At 59.3% G+C, this 17,755-nt stretch overlaps 1 protein-coding gene and 1 long non-coding RNA gene across 3 annotated transcripts in view; one reads left to right on the forward strand and one right to left on the reverse strand.

The window, feature by feature from the left end:
* Positions 1-17,755, reverse strand: part of SMG6 (SMG6 nonsense mediated mRNA decay factor) — a 105,154-nt gene that overhangs the window by 55,426 nt on the left and 31,973 nt on the right. The gene's annotated exons all lie outside the window — the stretch shown is intronic.
* LOC311421549 lies at positions 11,890-12,477 on the forward strand. The gene is made up of 2 exons (XR_014684902.1): positions 11,890-12,025; positions 12,183-12,477. It is a non-coding gene; the product is annotated as an uncharacterized lncRNA (long non-coding RNA).

Consider the following 17,755-nt stretch of genomic DNA (forward strand, 5'->3'; position numbering starts at 1 on the left):
CACCTGGGCAGCCGCGTGGTGCGGGATGAGTAAATCCTCGGCTCGCACCTTCCTTGGTCCCGACTGCTCCATATAAAGGGAAAAAATGTGGTTTTTGGGGTAGCTCTGGTGAAGAGGCTGGGGTTGCGCTGCCCACGTCGTGCCCCGAGGTGCTACCAGCACGGAAGCTGCTGCTTGGAGCCCAGGCCTTCCCCTGGAGGAGGGGGTTTGGGTAAGTGTTAAAAGGGTAATTAGCTGCCTGTTTGATCTCCCTCCCTGCTGGAGCTGTAACCTCAGCAGCTGAGGAGGGGGCTCCTCCCCTCAGTTCAGCAGTCACACAACAGCTTGTCAAGAGCGCTTAATTGCCGCAGTTACTCAAGTAGATGCCACACGACCACAGCTCCTCCAAACAGAGCCGCTCTCGGAGTGAGAGCAAATCCCCTCGGCACATCTACACCCAGCCAGAAACCACTTCTGAGGCTGCTGCGAGCGGCGGGGCGCTGGCTCCAGGGAGCTGCCTGGAGCTGGGCGTGGGTCGCGTTTAGCGAGGCCGGGAGCACCGCCGGCGTGCCAGGCTGCCCACGCCGGGCCAGGAGGGAGATTTGGAGCCTCTCGGGCAGCCCCTGCCCTGCGAATAATCTCTGCTCCTGCTTTGCATCCTCTCCTGAGATGCGGGGGAGCTGCTGCGGGGAGGAGCGGAGCTGTGGTCTATGGGGACGGGAGGTACCCGGGGGGCTCCTGCCAGCCCCTGCTGCTTGCTCGGTGCAGGATGCAGCACTTTGCTGGCTCTCGTGTCACCCGCTGCCAGTTTATGTGTCACCTGCAGCCAGCTCATGTGTCACCCACTGTCAGCTTCATCACCCACTGCTGGCTCCATCACCCGCTGCCGACCAGGGCTGCCACCTCTCACCCTGCAGGCACGGCCGGTACAAGCCAAGGAAGCTTTTTGAGGTTTTCATTTTCATACAGCAAACGCAATCATGTAGGAATCGATTGGGAACCGGTGCCCACACAAGCAAAGTCCCAGAGCTGGGATGGGGAGAAAGCCCCCGGCAGATGAGCACCAGCGGTGTGCAGGCAGCAGGGTTCAGGGCTTTGAGAGAAGGGCAGGAGGATTAAAGCACGAGGGGCAGAAGGATTAAAGCATGGCACCGACCCCGTTCCAGCTGGCGCTAGCAAAATGCCTGAGGCCTGGAGAACAAACTTAAAACGGGGTTTTAAGTGTAAATTATTTCAGAGCGATGGGGTGGGGAGGGTTAAAAACCACTAGAAAAAAAAAAAAGGAAAGACTAAAAAGCACCTAGAAAACACAGGTAGAAAGGGCAGGATCGGCTGCAGACTTCATTTGGCCGGCTCTCAGAGCAGGCAGCGAGCTCAGCACCTGGCAGGGAGACCACCAAGGGTGGCACCGGGAGCCCCCGGCAGCCCAAGCAGGGTGCTCTGCTCCCGGGGCCGGGGCTGAGCCGGTGCCGCAGAGCGCCGCCGGTAGGAAGTGCCGTGCTGCAGGGCCGTCAGCTTTTGGAGGAAACATAAAACTGGAGATGTGACCACTCTGGGACAGTAAATCTCTTTCATGAAGCCTTTCCCACAATTAAGAGTGTTAGTCGCAGCGCTCTGGCCGCGGTCCAGCTCAAGAAATTGCAGTCGTCTTCCCCGCGCTCCCTCCTCCCGTCGCGGTGATGCCGGACTCGCCGCTTCTTCTCCAGGAACGGGGCAGCACCACGGCCACCACGCTGCCACCTGAGTGCCACCGGGTCCCCAGGGCACGGTGTGGGTGCTGTGCTGCTGGGAAAGCCCCAGGCATTTCGGCAGGAACCCCCGTGCTTTGGGCAGGCAGCACCTCAGGGGCTGCGGGCACCATGCTCCGGGTGACTCGCCGTCCCCCCCAAAGTGCCCTCCAGCTCTGCCTCCTTGTCATCCCGTCCTTAAATCAAACAATTCCACTGCTCCTGGAAGTTCACCCCCTGGCCAGGCTTGTGAGGCTCATTTCACAGAGGCTCGTGCAGCCCAGGAGCCTCCTCGAGTCCTCGCAGGGCAGGGAAAGAGCCCAGGTGAGAGCACGGCCGGTGCTGCTCCCCACCACCAAAAGTGCCCCGGCGCTGCAGCTCCCAGCCCTGCCAGCAAAGGCTGTGAAGAGCTTAATTCTAGGACAAAAGAGGAGAGCCCCATAAATCAGGAGTCACTTTCTGTGCCTTTTCACCACTCGTCTCGGGAGGCAGGGAGCCGCAGCGCGTGCTGAGCCGGGAGCTGGGAGCGAGGGCTCCCGACCGTGTGACAAGGGGACTGGGAGGGGGGCAGACCAAAAACACCCCCAGCTGCCCGTGCAACTGAAATTGCTCAGGGTGAGGGGATGAGCAGAGGGCAGAGAGCTCGTGAAAGTTGTTTTTTTTTTGCTGAAGGGGGTGTGGGAGCGATGGCTCGCTGCTTTGGAGCCCACGAAGTGTCGTTAACTCTGAGCTGGGCTGTGCTGCTCGTAAAGCACGATGCATTAGGATGTAAACCTGATGAAACCAGACGTTCTCAGAGGCTTCAGTGGCGCTGAGGTGACTCCTGTCCCTGCAGGCAAACAGCACCAGCACAGCCCGGGGACATCAGCTGCCAGAGAGCCAAGTGCAGGCACAGAGATCCTGAGTGCTCCGGGCAGGGCACAGCCTGTGACTGCCAGATCTGCTTCCCCAGTTGCCCCAGGGTGGTGGCAATGAGGCTCTGCCGTGCCACCAGCAGCCCCAGCAGTGACCCCGTGCAGGAGATCACCGAGCACAGCACCAGGAGTGTCAGCAGGGGCCAATTCCCCCTCCACCTTCCCCCCTACAACCAGGCAAACGCTCCCGTTTGGTATCAAACAGCCCCTGCCACCAGCTCACACCGAGATTAGAAAAAAAAAACATGGCCCAGCAGGGAGCTGAGCTCCCAAACCCCACCTCCTGGGAGCTTTCCTGAGCTGGCCCCAATTCTCCATCACCTGCAGCACTACATCAGCTGTGCCAGCAGGAGCTTGAAGCGCAGGAAGGGAGCAGGAGGTGTTTTAGGGCAGAGCCATCACCGAACACTTGGCAGCCCGGAGCAGCAGCCTGGTGTATCTGCGTTACCCCACGTTTCCCAGGCTGAATTTATAAAGCTCTGTTTTCTTGCACCAGAAAAATAAGTGAGAACCCTGCAGCCTGCTGCAAATCCACCAGGGATGGGACTGGGCAGCAGGAGCTGAGCTCTGCCAGCCGTGCAGGCAGGGTTTCCAGCAGCCCGCCTGCCACCAGCCACTCGTAAGCCCCTTTTTTTTCCACTTGGCTCCAACTCCAACCATTGGGAGCTGAAGTTTCCGTGCTGGGTGCCTGTCTCAGCCTGAATTCATCCGGAAATCTTTAGCCCAAACAGTTGGGCTACTCGGGAGAGCGAGGCTAGGAAACAAGATAGTGGCTTACCCTTGTTAGAAAAAAAAACACCACCACTTACAACCTTTTCCTTGAGCTCATCGAGCAACTGCAAATCCTGGAAAGGGGCTCTGCGATTTTGCTGCAGAATAACCTTTTTAGCAGAGAGTTTTCCTGTCCTACTAGAAATCTGTCCACGCTTGGCCGGGCTAGAAACATCTGAAACACGGCACTTTTTCCATATTCAATAGGAATTAATTTCGGCAGCTAAAACCTTCTACGATTTCACCTCCCCGAGCGTGCTCCATCGTCCTCCTGCTCCTACATCCAGCCACCCTTACACCTGACCTGCGTTACGCACAGCACAGCAGCCGCCCTGCTCCCGTCCAGCACACGGGGACCTCCGAAAAACCATCGAGAGGAAGGAGAGGGGACAGGCCAGAAAAAAAAAATGGAGCTGCTGAGCATCAGGCTGCGAGCACGGAGAAAAAAACGACGGGGAAAAGGGACGGGCTGCTTTTTTTCTGAAGCTCGCCAGAACCCCCCTGCGCTGCAGAAGAGCCCTCCTGTTCCTCTGCACGGAGGAAATGTTGTTTTTGTCTCCAGCTGGGTACCGGCCTGCACCCAGAGCTGTGTTTTGCTACCAGGAGGCAGCTTCCTTTGCGGCAGCGCCCTCTGCGAGCGCCTACCTGGGCTCTTGGCTCCGGGCTGCGAGTTTTGCTCCGGTTCAGCCGGCGGCAGGATCCGACCCGGGCTCTCTGCAGCCATAAATCTACCTGTGTCGAGGGGGGAAGGCTGAGGGGAGAAAGGGGGGAGAGAGCCAGAGAGAGCGGGGATTTTTTTGTACCGGGGAGAACTTTGCGTTGCTCTGAGAACATTATATTCATGGAAAACATAAACCAACTGTCGTCAAAGTCGGCTGAGCTCAGGAAATGGAGCGGCCGGGAGAAGGCTGCCATGTGGCCGGATGTTATGTATTTCTAATTAGTGCTATACATCTTTCAGCAGCGAGTGTCCTTTTGCTGGGAAACACAACGCGCTGCCCTTGTTATTGTAACTGTCAGAGAGTGCTTAAACAGATAATCTCCAGGAAAAGTGATAAACACATCCCCTCTCCCACTAGGGTGGACAAAACAGCGATGCCAAAGCTCTGTCCGGGCAACGCAACCAGCCGCAGGAAATGGGAAGGGGAAAAGAGGCGGCGATGCGAGGGGCAGCCTGGCCGAGGAAGGGGATCTGCAGGAGGAAGCTTCTCACAGCCACCCGAGTGCCATGTGCAGGAGGAAATCCTGCGAGGGACGAGCAGGGCAGAGCACCGCGTGGCCCCGGCCGCAGGGGTGCTCGCAGGGACGGGGCAGGAGGGCTGGAGGTGAAGGCTCCTGGCTGCTCCGCTGCAGGTAGAGGTGGAGGAGAGCCCCGACAGCCAGAAGAGATCGCTTTGATTGAGGCCATCGGATCCAGCCAAGGGTCAGGAGGATTGCAGCGAGACGCTTTCCACGCTGGCCTCTCCGTCCTGCCCAACCTGAGCTGCTGCTCGGGGCCGGGAAGCCTGGAGCAGCGCCGGGCCGGCAGCAGGGACGCGCTCTGAGCCCCCAGCTGAGCCCCGGGGAGGCCCTAAAGGACCCCACACGAAGGCAATGGAGCAAACGGGTCTCCAGACAGTGCTGAGGACGACACAACGGGCTGCCTGGGGGGGGATGCAAGAGGTGGAGGAGCCCGGGGCCGCGGGCGAACCGTGCCCAAAGCCCGCTGCGTGGTGTGTCAGCGGCTCGGCGGCACAGACGGCTGATTCACCAGCCTGCTGCTGCCCTGCGGGGAAGACGAGAGGCCGCTCAGCGTTGGGCTGACACCACCTGAAGGCCGTTTTGTTTGCTCTCTTATCGCTCAGCCACGCGGCAGAGTTTTCCCCGTGAGTCACCCTCCGCCAGACGCGGTGCTGGCAGGGCTCCGGGGCTGCCCGGCGGGGCCGGGGCCGTCTGCAGGAAGCGGGCAAGGCCGGCGGTGGAAGGGGAAGACAGAAAGCAGCAGAAGCACGGGGAGGGATGCTCAGGGCTGCAGGGCATTTCCCTGACGCCCCCTCGATGAGGATCTGTGAGTCACGGGCACTCCCAGCTCTCTGCTGGGAACGGCGAGTCACACGCGCACCCGTCTGCCCCCCCCAAAGAGCCTGGGAAGCCAGATGCACTCATCCAGCCCTGGCTAATGCCCCGCAGAGATCCTGGGAACGCTGGCTGGTTCTGCTGGGAAGGTGCTCCCCAGCTCTGCATCTGGAGGTGGCGGTCGGGACACGGCCCAGCTGGATGCCACCGCCCGCACGCAGCGGGCTGAAACCCTCCCGAAGCGACCTTCGGCTTGCAGCCACCACCTGGAAGCCCCCAGATCCATCTCCCCGCACCGACTTCTCCCCAAAAAGAGGCAGAAAGACCCTGGGGGGGGGGGTCTCAGCTGCAGCACCCAGACCCGCACGGCACAGGGGTGCTCCCCCAGCAGCCGGAGCCGCCCAGGAGCCCGCGGCTCCCTCTGCTCCGTGCCGAAACCCCAGCTCGTCCAGGGGAGGGAGGCCTGCGAGGTGAGGAATGCTGGGGGCCTGGGGAGGATGGAGCAGCTCTCCCTGTGGAAGCCATTAGATATTCAACACTTCATTTGTTTCCAGCCGGCCTGGGCTGCAGCGCTGGGCTCGAGGACGGGAGGCTCTTCTCTGACGTAACCAGGAAGCAGCTGCAAAATTAAGGAATCCCTCATGACATCATAAAAAGGGTCGATGGTTTACAGGGGAAGGTATAAAAATTAATGACATATTCCCAACCCGAAGCAGCCAGCCTGCCCGAGAGCCGCAGAGGAAGCCGTGCTGCCCCTGGCACAAAGGGGCTGCCCCGGGCTGCTGCCGGCCCCCTCCGGCTCACCCCAAATCCCCAACTATCCCCAAGCCCCAGAGCCACACTCGGGGATGGAGCCTGGGGTGTGAGAACCACCTCGGGACGTGCTCCTGACCCCCAAAGAGCAGGGCTGCGGGCTCAGCAAGGGAATGGTTTTAGAGGCGGCTGTCGCGCGTGCGCAGGGCGGCTCAGGAGTCGCTGACAAAGAACATTGGTTTGAAATGACTCAGGGGGAGGTGGTTATTTGTTTCCACGGGGAAAGCAGGCACACGTGCCACGTGTGTGCCCCTAAAAAAACCACGTTTCTGCAGCTCTGGAGGACCAAGTGGTCCTGTAAGCCCGGGCAGCAGCACGTGGTCCTGCTCCACTGCACGGCTCAGGTTAGGGCAGAGAGAGTGACATTAGCCTTGAGGACAAGCACAGAGCCATTTCCACTTGAAAAGGGAAAAGGATAGTGGTTTAAAATTAACTGCGGCCTTTTCCAGGAAATATCAGTGGAAAGAAGCAGCCATTTTTAGAACTGTTATTCTCAGAAATTTCCTGAAAAGACCCATCAGTCAAAACACCGACTGAAGCCGTTTCCACTTGCGCCGAGCCGCACTTCGCAGCTCCCTGCGCTCGGGGGGCCTGACCCTGGCGGCGGGGCCGGGAGCCTGGTGTGCCCCCTGCGGCCCCGGTGAGGCTGCAGGAGTCGCTTTTGGACACGCAGCATCACATGGAGTGGCACAGACACCCCTGCTAACCGGGGCTGGTGGCGGATCCGTGTTCATGACAGCTTTTGTTAGCTGTCTCCGCACCAGGATGTGCCATTCCCATGCAGCCAGCTGGGGCTGAAGACACCCACTCACTGGACTGATAAAGCCTGGGGAATCACCAGAAAAACCATTATTTCCCAGCATCGCCTTCAGTAGGGCTGCTCCAAAGGGGCGAGCTGACACCAGGACTTTGGGAACACTCGCCCCGAGGCTCTGCGCAATCCCTGGAGCTCTGCTCCTGCCTGCCAGCAACCAGCAGCAGGGATTTGACCCGTCTGGCAGCTCAAAGGCTGCCACGTCCAAATGTACACGGCTCCTGGCTAGCTCCTGAGAAATTGTGCCCCGCCGAGCTGGCAAGCCAGCTCCTCAGCACATATAGAGAGAGTTCTGGGCCAGCCCGGCACCAGCTGGCTCTTGCTGCAGAGGGAATATTGCTGCAGGATGCACGAGTGGAGTGGGGATGGAGTGGTTTCCAAGGGGAAAGAGCCCGAAGATGAGCAGGGCATGGCACATCTGGGTGGAGCGGGGCACAAGGCAGGGGTACGCCAAAAGAAGAAAAAAAGAGGATGATGGAAACACAGAGAGGCGCGCTGCAGCGGGGCAGGATGATGCAAAATGAAAAATACATTAAAAAAACACCCTGTCCTCAGTCTGCGTGGTCCTCGGGTCCTTCACCCTCTCCCAAACAAGGGAACTCATGGCCGGTGAGGGGAGCGGGGTGCCCAGCACACGCACTGCCCCGGGAGCCCGGCTCGGCGCACGCAGCAGGCACAGCAAGCTGCTAAGAGCATCCCACCCAGCAGCCGCGTGCGCCCGGCCATAATTGTGTCAGATGTTATTTACAGCGGGGGAGGAGGTGTGAACAGGGCTTCCCGAGAGATTTACTCCAGCCCCGAGCGCGCTTTCACCAGGACAATCGCAGCGAACACGAGGCAGCCTCGCCGCCCTCCCTGCCCCGGTGCCGGAGGTGGGCACGGGGTTTTTTTTGGCAGCCGAGGCGAGCGGACAGCCTGCAACTTGCCTTCTGCGGGGCGAGCCTCGTGCCTGGAGCAGAAGCGAAGGAGAGCAAAGTGCCTGCAGACAGGAGCGCTCGCCCCGAGCTGCCTTTGCTGGGGCAGGAGCTTCTGTTTCAACACCTTCACTCGCTGCGCTTCTTTTTACAGCCTCCTGCGGGACCCGGCCTCCAGGCTGTCACTTCGCAAAGCAAACGCCAAAGGTAAAGCAAAACCTGGGCCTGTCACCCCCAGCCACGCTCCTACAAGAAGGGCAGAGCCCCGAGGCCGTGCCTACAGTGAAGCTTACCTAACACTTTCCATTGTCAGACCCTGTTTTTAGTTCCTAACAGCTTCGCCAAACTTTAACCATTTAGGCGGCGATCCCCCATGCCAAAAGCTTTCCTCGAGCGAAATTTATGGGGAAAATTTCATCTGAAGAGGTTCAGCCATTTGCCAGAATGAGGTTAGGGAAAATATATTGTTCTTCTCAAGTTAAAAATGCTTCGGCCGTTTCAGTGAAATCCCCAGCACCTTCACACTTCGGAGCAGGAACCAGAAGTTTGGCAGGGGAGGGCTGCGGGCTTTGGGCGTGCCTTCTGCCACCTCACTCCGCCCTTACTTTGCCAAGGGGTGAAAAGCTGAGTGTTAGCAGACAGCTCCCACGTGCCAGCCCGGTTAATCCGCTGGGACGGCCAACGGGAGGGGAAAGCAACCGAGGGAGGACAAAGGAGAGGGAGCAACAGGCAGAAGAAGGGTGCTGGAGCAGCAGGAGCGAGGGGATGCCGTAGCAGCGGGGCTGTAGCCTGCTCTCCGGGACACCAGCCCCAAACCAACACCCAGACGTAACGCCCGGATGGGGCAGACGCCGTCGTGGTTGATCCAAATTTCGGCACCTGCCGAGGATCCCAGCTGAGGTCGGCTGGAGCTCGTTTTTCTAAAGATGATGGGAATTGCTTACAAATTACACAGCAATAAAAAAAACGTTAAACGAACACAAAATCGAGCATCCAGAGGTCAGGAATACGAGATTCAGAGCTGTCCGTGCAACTTCGAGTCAACCCCATGGCGCCGACACGCTATAAGGTAGCCCTAACGACGTAGCATTTTCTCCCCCTTCGAGGTGCCAATTTCAGCTGTCACAAAACAAATGGTCCCCAAAAAACCTCTTCCTCACGTGCTGAAACACGCACGTGCTCAGTAAGGCTGGGGATTGCCGAAAACAGCCGTGTTTTGGGGACGAAGGGGGCTCGAGCAGCTTCTGTCTTCGCCTCGGTCCCGCTCCTCCAGGGGGACCCAGGATCATTTGAACCACACCGTGCTGATGTGGCCGGGACCTGCACGTCCCTCGCTTGCTGCCTGGCCCCGGTGACACCTTGGGGATCACATCTGCAGGCAAGGGGCAAACACAGCCACGACTGCAGCTAATTAGAGCTCTGATTTGGAAACGAACGAATGCAGCCCAGGAAGGACCGTGTATTTAGGGTACCTCCATCTCCTCTGCCTCGAGGTGAGCGTTCCAAACCTAGAAAACCCGTTAGCTCCCTAATAGCTCAGCCGCTCTCTGTAGGCTTTAGAGATACCGTGCCGAAAGGCATCCAGAAGGGAGATGCTTTGAGACAGAAGCCAGGGAGCTTCTGCGATCCAATTATCTGGACCCGAACTGTCCAGCTCTCCCTGCGCATCGCGAAGCACTGAGGATAGCGATAACACTTCATCAGTGACTTCTCTGGAAAACTCCCATGGGCAGGAAAAGGAATTTTACAAGCGAAAGGAGAAAAGCAAAACGGAGCACGGGATCTTTTTGCCACGTTATCATCCCCTCTATCGCAGGAGCCCTTATCTGCATCACGGCACACCTCGAGCGAGTGAAGTGCTGCAGGATGCGAGCTCTGAGGCTCGCCCTGCTCCGAGGAGCCCCCTGGCAATGGGGCACGCACGCGGCCACGGCCGGTCCCTGGTGGTGAACGGGGGCCACGTGCTCCTCCTGTGGAAATTTGGAAGAAAAAAAAAATAAAAAATCAGCCCAGAGCAGTGCCACGCAAAGGAAGGTTCTCAGGTGTCGAGTGAGCAATTCCCTACTGGAAGGGCTGAAACCACAGGCACAAACCCACAGCACACAGGGAAACTGTTCCAGGAAGTCTAACATCCGAGCCCCGATATTAGAAAATATGATCTCAGCGCTCCAACAACGCGCACCCAGCCGGAGCCTCGGGTCCCCAACCACCGCGCCGACTGCAGCGTGCGCGCACACGGATGACTGAGCCCCCTGCCACCGGGCTCAGCCCGGAGCAACTAAAAAGCTTTAACCTCCTACGGTCGCTAACAAGCGTAAGGCGTAACGCTTTGATGCCAAATTCCTCTTTTCTCCCGTGACTTGAGATGGGATTGGCATGACCGTGAAGCTCCCCGCAGCTACCGTTGCTGCGGCGCTTCCGACGCCGCCGTCTGCGGGGAGAAGCAGCCCCGAGCTCACCGGGCTCTGCCCCGGGCACCCCGGCACCCCTCCGAGTTGCCGGGCCAGCGCCGCCCCGTTTCCTGCAGAGATTTGAAAACCTGTTGCAGTTCCAAAGCGAGCTTCGATTTCACTGTGACCAGCAGCTCGGAGACTCGTAGTTACTATACAGCCGAATAAAATATTTTTTCATAAATTTAACGCCAGCATGTCTGTGTTTGGAAACTTTGAAAATCCATGTTGTATGGTTTACTGCACTGGAAAAGGTGCCAGCAGAGTTTCAAAGGAAGGGAAGTGTATAACTGTTTCCTTTCAAATGCATTTTCCAATGGGATCCATTGAGGGAAAAGGCTGGAACTAACTAAAACATTATTAAAAACTGTTATGAAAAGAGACAGAGAGATGGAAAAAGATAGACAAAAAGTCCAATACACAGCCGAGAGGGAGGGAGGGAGACAGGCAGCGAGAAAGGGGATACGGGCAGAAAGACACTTTGGGTGGGGAAAACGGGGCGAGACGGGGAGTTTTATCTGGCAGGCACCGTCCGTGGTTTCATATTGTTGCAGATCAATTGATCGGGACTTCAAGTGCTGCTGGCCCAGTGGCACAAGGCGAACCACAGAGTTGGCTGCAGGCGCGGCGCTCGCGAACTGCTGACCTTCAGTTTTCAAACCAAAAATATTCCTCGGGAAACAGTCACACCGGGTTCCAGGCCGGGCTGCCAAGCGCAAACAAGCACTACTAACCTGAAGCAACGCCCCGAGCCCTTACCCCGAGCAACAACCAGGACTAGTAACCTGAAGTAACTCCCGGCTCCGGTTCCACCGGCGTTACCCCGGCGTGACATGTGCGCAGGGGCTCGGCTCGGCCGCCCGCACTGAGTGGAGCGGGTCGCTCGCCAATCGCTGACACACGCCGGTCTCGAGGAGATGCAGGCATCGTCCCAGACACGCCGCCGACGGGCAGCCCCCTCTCCGCACCGACCCGCTAGGAACACCACTAGAGCCACCCCTAGAAATACCCGAAGGATTGGGGCCGTGCGGCGCAGCCAGCCCGGGTCCCAAACCTCCACCTGAAGTCGAGGCACAGCCCTGGGTTTGCTGCCTTAAAATTTAAAAGGGGAGTGAAAGGGGCTGGAAAAGCACCTTTGGTGGAACACCCGGTGCCCCCCGACACGGGGAGGGGGCCGGATCCCCACGACCCTGCCAGGCTTCAAAGAGCCAGGCTGGGGCGGGCAGAGCTGGGCGCGAGCCTGCAGAGCTCCAGGCCCGCGGTGCTGTGGGGTGCAGTAACCGTGGGCTGTAGCGCACATGTCGAGGGATGAGGGGAAAAAAATAAACAGACAGACAAAAGAATGAGGATGCTCTGCCAATTCCAATTGTGCAGCTTTTCTTTTAAATGCTTATCAAGCTGAGAAAGAGCAGAGTTCTTGGAAAACAAGGTTTCCTTTCTTCCCATGCCAGTGTCAAACACCCTCAAGGACGGGTACGGCACAGGCGCTCGCTGCCTGCCGCCCTCCCGCAGCCGCCGTCCCGCGTCCCGTCCCGTCCCAGCTACCCCTGGAAGGGCTCACGAGCAACAAACAGCCCCGGTGTTTCTGGTAAAAAGATCGCTGTGCTTTATTTTTTTATTTTTTTTTATACGAATCTCCAATCTGGCTGGGTTCAAATTATGGCCAATTACCCACCGACACTTCTCGCTAATAAAATAAATTTTTTACGGGCCCTAATTACTGCTTTCGCTGAACTGCTCTACAGGAAGCCGGAGCGCTGCGGCTCTCCAGACGGCAGCAGACGGCGAAGCGAGGCACCCGCGAGAGGAGCAGCGAGTGACTCAGAGGAGACGAGAGCTGGAAGAGGGGGAGAGCTCCTGGCTGGAGCTGCACCGGTTCCCAGTGCCCCGCGCACGGGGCCCGTTGGGGTGTCCCCCCCCACCTCCCTGAGGCACGGCACCCCGCTACCTGTGACGCGAGGCTGGCCTCGGGGCCGGTACCGTGGGCGTGAACGGGCGGTGAAACTGTATTTGGAAAGGGGATGACATTGTTATTTGGAAGCGGGTCGAAATTGTTATTTGGAAAGGGGATGAAATTGTTATTTGGAAACGGCCGCACGGGTCGCGTGTGGCAGGGAGCCGTGGCTCCGCGCTGCGCCTCCCCGCGGGGCTGCGTGCCCGGGGGGGATCAGCCCCCGCAGCGGGGGGACCCCGAGCAGGGAGGAAGGGAGGGAAGGCACCACCCCAGCTCGGCTCCCACCTTCGGCTCTCTGTTACAGCTACAGTTAATTGAAAGAGACAGCAGCGTAGGCCAAACCAGCAGAAATGTACAAATTCCTCCGCAAAACGTGAAGCGTCCGGGCTCCAACAGCCCGCTCCCAGCTCCTCCGTGCGCGCGCTCCCGCTCGCCCAGCGCGGCCCCGGAGGACTTCCTGAGAATGAAAAACGAGCAGGAACCCCGGAGGTGACTGCAACCCGCAGCCCGGCCCTCCCTCCCGGCTCGAGAGCTCGGCGGCACGGACGGCGGGGCCGGGGAACGCCGGGGGACGCAGCGGGAGAAGCGCCGGGCGCAGCGCGCTGCAGCCCCCGCGGCCCCGGGGCTGCTGGAGTCTCTCAAAGCAGGGCTGCCACGCAGGTATCCGGGCTGGGCCGGGGAGCCACGGCTCTGCTAGATTGATTAATTTTTTTCTTTCTTAAGCGGGATTACTTTAATTTTCGAGGCCTAATGGAGTCCAGCTGCGCCGGGGGAGGCGAGGCTGCAGTAGTACAAAGGCTGAGCTTTCCACGCTGGTGCAAAGTCGTACACCAGGCACCGCGCACACGCGCGCGCACACACACACACACACAAAGACCTATAAAAAGGATGCACTGCAGCGGGATATTTTTAGTCCTGACAATACGGCACTAAAAATACGACTTTGCTAATACATCACTACAGAACTATTCCCAGTGTCCATTCAGGAACGGTTTTAAAACATTTATTTTTGTTTCCTTTTGCAATGGTCAGAGAGGAGGGAGAAAATAGAAACTCATTGATAAGAGGAAACGAGAGAGACATGAAAAATTGAAAACTACCTAAAAGCTCATGGAGAGGTTTATTTTATTAGTTCTTAATAAATATCTTGCAGATTTCCTCAGGAAATACACCAGATCACATGTAAAATAGTTTGGTACTGATGTCAACTGTGTCAGCATATGAAATCTATTAGGGTGAAGCCACAGCAGGGTGATCAGCGTGCTGAAAAACTGCACGGCACTGAGGCGAGGGGGGGCGGGGGGAATCTCACGGCCCTTCCAAATTCTTCGAGAGGTAAAAAAGTCAGCCAAGACGCAGAGAGAGAGAAAAAAAAGATCCCACATCCTGCTTTGCGCTGCCAGCAATGTGAAGTGCCCAGAGATTAATTCTATGTCTGGCCTGGAAATGTGACTTTAAAGCATGGAGGGAGCGGGGAGGAGGAGGAGGAGGAGGAGAGAGGAACGAGAAGGCCAGGCTAACGGGGACTGGCACCGTGCCACCGACCCCCCTCACCCCCCCCCACCCCTCCCCTCCGTCCCCCCTCTTCCCCTCCCCGAGCCATGTTTCAACGTAGACAGCAGTAAACCCCAGCAGACAGCAGCTCCGCGCGCGCTGCCAGGGCCTCGCACCAGCTGCAGCGCGTCTCCAGCCCCGCGCGCAGCCCCGCTGCAGATGGGCCCGCGAGCGGCCGCTTCCGCCGCGCCTGCCTTGAAAGCCCCCGGCACATGTGGCGGCTCTGCGCTGCTCCGCTGCTCCCCGAGGCGAGCCGGGAGCGCCCGGGGGGGCCCCCCCCGGTGTCGGCACCGAGAGTGAGGTTTCGGCAGCCCCTCGGTTTCCCCGGGTCTGGCTATGAAGGGTTGGTGCCGTTCCCGAGGCGCCTTCGGCAGCCGGCGCCTCCTCTGCGGGGCTGTGCCGGGGGAGCGGGCGGAGAAGCACCAAGAGTTCATGGAGGCAGGGCGAGGAGTTGGGGCGGGGGTTTTACGCCACCAGGGGTATGGAATGAGGGACCCTAGTGCACTCTGGAGGCCTGTGCCAGCCACAGGATGTGTGCCAAGGGCAGGAGGGATGGCTACGAGTGCCCTCGGCATGCTGCCTGCCCCATGGCCACGTTACCAGCAGCCACCACACGCTGCACCCATCGGTGCCAAACACGGCCCTTTGCTACCTGAAGGGCCTCAAATCAGTGCTGCCACTCACCTGGGGTTAAACGGCCCCGCTCCCTCCTGTCCTGGCTGCGAGGCGGGGCGAGCATCCCGTTAGCCAGGGCGAGTCCCGAAGGCTGGGTGTAAGCACAGCCAGCACCCTGCTGCCAAGAGCCCGCTCCACGGGCACACGGGGTCAAGGGCAGGCACTAATCAGGGAAAATCAAAGGTCTCCATACACAAACCTGCACTGGGGCCACCTTCTAGCCTCAGACACACGTGTGGGAGAGGCAGGAGAGGAGCCCACGGCCCCCGCTGGGAGGTGATGAACCTCACCGAGCTGCCAGGTTGCAGCTGAACCCGCACAGGGCACGGGCACGGGGCAGGCAGCCCTCCTTGCCTCCACCTGGCAGGCAATAAAACAGCCCCACAAGCTCAATCAAGAGTTTTACAACTTCACAAAGCGCCATAATTAGGCTAATTATCCAGCGTTCTCTCGGAGAATTAAATAGAAATACCGTAATTGACTCGGCGTTGCTTAGAAGCACGAGGAAATCAAAGGCGCAGCGCACATTAAAGAGGCAGAAACATCTCTTTAAAAGTGAGAGGATTTCCTGTCACGGTACGAACATCTGAAGCCTCCCCGAGCCGCTGCACCTGGGGTGACCCCGCTCCCGCTCCCTCGCACCCCTCGCGCTGCACACACCAAAGCAGAGGCGAGGCAGAGCCCCAGGACAGCCGCGTCAGGCACCTCCCTTCTCGCCTCGCAGCAGGAGGACGGCCGGACACTGCGTGCCAGCACTCCATTTCCTGCCTCTCCTTTCATACGGCGGCGCTGCCTCTTCCCACTTGCCGAAAAAAACCCAGGGGCCGAGTCTCGGCACGGGCAGAGCGAGCCCAGGCCCCGGTGGCACCGCAGCCAGCGAGCCCCTCCGAGCCTCCCCGGCCCTGCTGCGACTTGCCGTGGGGCTGGAGAAGCTTGGCGGGGAAGGAGACTCGGGCTTTGTGCTTACAAAGCGTTTCTCTCCCTTTGTTGCCCTGAAACGAGATCTCCCGGTGTCACCCTGAGACCCCGGTGTCACCCTGCGTTTGGTGGAACCGCTCCAGGAGCGGGCAGAAGCCCCCGGGGCGTTCAGCTGACGCCGCTCCCCGGGGAATTCGCACCACGCTCGGGGCTGGAGGGCAGGACTGGAGAGTCTGACACACCGGCAGGCGCTCGGTTTCACTGGAAACCTTCCCCTTCCCTGCCACAAAAGCCTCGCTCGAGCTCTTGCCTCCGAAGCCGACGGGGCTAGGTTTCAGAAACCTGAACTGCGAGTGGAAATTCCCTGCCGCGCGCCGCGCGGTGCAGCTCCTGCTGGCACTGGTGGCAGGGGGGAAAAAAAAAAATCACGTGGGCCCCGCACACACGGCTCGCTGAGGAGTCTTGCATCAGAGGGCAGAAGCCAGCAGCCAGGAAAATAACTCCAATTACGGTAAATAAATCCCCAAATATGTGACAATTTGCCTTTTAAACAGGAAACAGAGGGGAATAAGCAAAGGAAGACTTTGGTCTAAACATTGCTGCCACCAGCCTCAAGAGCCCAAGAGCGAGGCTCTGAAGACACGTCTGGGCCAAGAGCGTTTTACCTGGGCTTTTCTGATGTGTTTCAAAGGCTGAGACAGCTTCCTTCCCCCGAAGGAAAGGCGCCTGCAGTTCCCGGCAGCTGTGCCAACCTCCAGCTCTCCGAGCACTCGGAGGAGCAGCCCTGGAGGGACAGCTACCACCCTCCGGACACGTGCGTGACCCTCGCGGGGCTCCGTGTGAGCGCCAGCCCGGCGCGGCGCAGGAAGCGTGCGCTGCGCGGTCACGCACACCCGCACCGCGTCGGCGCTGCTCTCCTGCTCACGTGGAGAAGCCCAGGCACGGCCAGGAACACCCGTGGGCAGCTGAAGGAGCGTGAAAGCCCTGTGCGCACGCGCACGGAGCTCTCCGTACCTGTGCTCTCTCCAGAGACTCCACGGGAGCACGGGGAGGCCGACGGAGACCGGGCCTGGGTACTCCTCCTCTGGGTTTCCTCCTCCCCTGCTTCACGCTCGGACCTGAGGGAAATGAGAAGAGCAGCGCCACGACGGGAGGGGAAGGATGAATTTAACGAGCGGTTCCTCCAGGCTGAAAGGCCTCGGGAGGCATTATGCCTTAACAACACCTCGCTGACGCCAGGGCCAGGCAGTCTGGCAGGGAAATGGCACGCCGGGGCTGCCAGGTGCACGCTCGACACCTCGGGACAGAGGCTTCAGCCCGCGCTTGCTGCACGACGAGCCCTCAGAAAGCCAATTACACAACCTCCTTTGCCCCAAAACCGAGGCCCCAGGCAGGTGGAGAGCCCTCGGGCTCCCAACGGGCACCGGCTCCAGCAGCTCAGCCCCCAGCAGTCCCCCCGTGCCGTGGGGACAGAGGTGCCAGCTCCACGGGGCCGGCTGCCCCCCGGTGAAGCACCCATTTGCCACGCGAGGAGGCAAACTATGAGAAAATGAGTCAGTTCTGCTCCCCAGACAGGGGAAGATCAAGTTGCTGCTTCTGCTATCTGCAGCCTGAGGTTTGTTACGCTTTGTTTTGTGCCTAATTTTAAAACTCCACCAAACCAAGGCAGCCGTCCACAGCACTGCTTTATTTTTAAACTCCCTCAGATGCGCCGGGCTCCCTTGTGATCGACTCCCAGCACCTTCTGCCTGCTCCAACCTGTGCGATGTGGTTAGAGCCTCAAGAGAAGCCATTGAGATGTGGCTGCAGCAGCAGAGCGCTACGGGCTTCCGCCGAGCCTTTTTCTGACGCTGCAGCGAGCTCTGAGCAAAGCCGGGCTCCAGCCATCGGAAACCAAACCAGAACCATGAAGATGGTCAGAGACGAGGCCCGGTTCTGCCGCCGAGGGCAGACACCACCAGCTTCTGCAACGTCCCCGGGGATATTTTAAGGGTTTACGCTTTAGCTCGGAAGCCTGAGCAGCTGCGGTCAGCAAAGCGAAACGCGCTCCGCTCCGAGCGGGGCCGTGCGTGGTGGCAGGACAGGAGTGGAGCAGCCGCGTGTGAGAAGCACAGGCTGAATTTTTGGGGGCCTTTGGGGTCGATGCATCCCCTAAAGCCAGGCTGGGGTGCTGAAGGTACATGGCAGGAGAAGGAAGGGAATCCTGTGCCTGCCAGA

This window comes from Aythya ferina (genome assembly GCF_964211825.1).
Source record: "Aythya ferina genome assembly, chromosome: 19".
In the NCBI taxonomy this organism is placed as follows: Eukaryota; Metazoa; Chordata; class Aves; order Anseriformes; family Anatidae; genus Aythya; species Aythya ferina.